The 2325-nt window shown below is 47.5% G+C and overlaps 1 pseudogene; it reads right to left on the minus strand.

Annotated features, from left to right (window-relative positions):
- Positions 1-515: 515 nt before the first annotated feature.
- LOC115802917 (ras-related protein Rab-2A-like) lies at positions 516-1834 on the minus strand (annotated as a pseudogene).
- Between the last annotated feature and the right edge of the window lie 491 nt (positions 1835-2325).

A 2325-nucleotide genomic window follows, 5' to 3' on the forward strand; every position in this document is an offset into this window, starting at 1 on the left:
ACATAGCCTTTAGAATGTACATGAAGCATATTTCTCTCGGACTAGTGACAAGAAAAAGATGAACATGCTTGTTAACAATGTCAAAAAGTTTAAAATTCAGTGTCCAAGCAATTCCTAACGATGCTTCTGTAGCTTTAAGCTCTAAACAGTATAGACTTTACGCAAATGCATTAAAGAATCCAAGCTTGGCAAATTACACCCAAGCAGGTTATTAAACTATATATACAGAAAGTAAATGATAAATACAGAATTAAAAGAGTCCTTCTGTTTTCCTTATAGCCTTGAAAATTGACAAACTTCTGAGAACAATTCCATAATATTAAACATTAGGTAACCACAGATGTGGGGAAACCTAACTACACAAACCGATTTAAAATATTCAGGATGACTTTGTAGTGTTCAATACAATTCAGTTCGTAGGTAAGGGCACAAGACAACACTGAACAAAAATAATCACGTCAATTGACCTAGAAATCAAATGCAAATAGGTATGAATACAATCTCCAAAATCTGTCTTTTTAAGTGAACATTAACCACTTATTCAAAGTTACACAAGAATTTGAAGGATTAAAGTCTTCTTCTGTGACATAAAGCCATTTCGAAGAGTTTCATGTCTCAGCTGAGCAGGTGGGTGAAAGAATAGGTGAGTAGCCCCTTCTGGGCAGCGAGACAGTAAAAACAGACTCAACAGCAGCCTCCCCCGGCCTGCTGTCCTCCCTGACTGGCTGCGTGCTGCATGCGTGGCGTCAGTAGCAGCATGCTGAAGGCCAATTTTAATGCCATTTGCCTCATTATTAATGTCAAAGACTCCTTGGATTTTTTCATAAATTTCTTTTGCTGTATTAATAAATGCCTCTTCTACATTAGAAGCAGTCTTAGCAGAAGTTTCCATGAAGATAAGTCCATGTTCTCGTGCAAAAGCTTCTCTTCTAAATTCTAAATTGTAAGGAACGGCACCAAAAACGGAGGAGAGCTTAAACAAGCTTTATTTGGGAACGCTCCCGGGCGAGGTTCACTGGTCCGAGAGAAAGGGGCCACACAAGTCGCGGCCGGGTGAGGGTTTGGGCAGGATTTATAGGGGAAGAAGGGAAAGGGGTGTGGTGAATCCGGGAGGGCGCAGGGTATTCCTTATTTGGTGGTCTCGTCGGGTATCGTGGGGGACCGTTAGTCCCGCCCCTCGAAAGGCGGGAAGGCTGGGCCGGGTGGAAAGTCCCCAGGTCAGTTCCTGGAACTGGGTGGTCCGGAAAGTCTCCAGGTCAGTTTCAACCTGTGAGTCTGATTGCGTTCCCTTGCCTCGGGCCAGTTGGCCTTACATAAATCACTTTTATTTCCAGTAAGCATAATGACCATGTTGGAATTGGAATGCTGGCGGGCATATTCTAACCAGGTTGTCAAGTGGTTGAATGTGTCTCTCCTTATAATATCATACAGTAGTAAAGCCCCTGCTGCATCTCTGTAATACGACCTTGTGATGGAACGAGGTCCTTGTGATGGACTCCTGACCTGCTGTATCCCAAATCTGAAGTTTTATCTGTTTCCCATCAATAGTTTTCATTCGAGCACCGGACTCTACACCAATAGTAAGGTCATGCACTGGCTGAAACCTCTTGTCTGTAAACTGTAGCAATAAGCATTATTTACCAACGCCCGTGTCGCCGATGATAATGTACTTGAACAGACAGGCGTACGCCATGGCCGCGGCCGCTCGGCGCCAGGGCAGGAGGCTCCCGTTCCGCCGCGCCCCTCACCACGGCGCCGCACGGCCTCGAAACGCCAGGCTCCGCCCGCCGCCGCCGTCAGCCGCCGGGAGTGAGGTGCCGAGAGGAAGCGGGAGAAATCGACACCGTCGGAGGCAAGGGAGACGGCGCCCAACGGAGCCCAGCTGAACAATAACAGCGGCCGCGGCGCCTCCGCCCCGCCTCCCTCTTCTGGTTTTAACAGCCCCCGAGTCTGAGCGTTGTCTTCCGCCCAGATCCTCCAATGGCTCCTGGATCCCTAGGGCTGTCTCTGGTCTCTTTTCAAAAGCAGGTAGCACAGCTGGGTGATTCTTCAATGCAACATGCATTGCTACAGGGAGGACGTAGGCTAATACCTTCTACTGCTCCAAACAAAATAGCCTTACAGTCTTTTATTATATTTTTAAAATTAATTAATTTATTTTTGCTGTGTTGGGTCTTCGTTTCTGTGCTAGGGCTTTCTCTAGTTGTGGCAAGCGGGGGCCACTCTTCATCGCGGTGCGCGGGCCTCTCACTATCGTGGCCTCTTGCTGCGGAGCACAGGCTCCAGATGCGCAGGCTCAGTAGTTGTGGCTCACGGGCCCAGTTG

The sequence above is a fragment of the Delphinapterus leucas genome, chromosome 2 (genome assembly GCF_059928025.1).
Source record: "Delphinapterus leucas isolate spDelLeu-1000000601 "Yukka" chromosome 2, BTC_Dleu_Yukka2, whole genome shotgun sequence".
Lineage (NCBI taxonomy): Eukaryota > Metazoa > Chordata > Mammalia > Artiodactyla > Monodontidae > Delphinapterus > Delphinapterus leucas.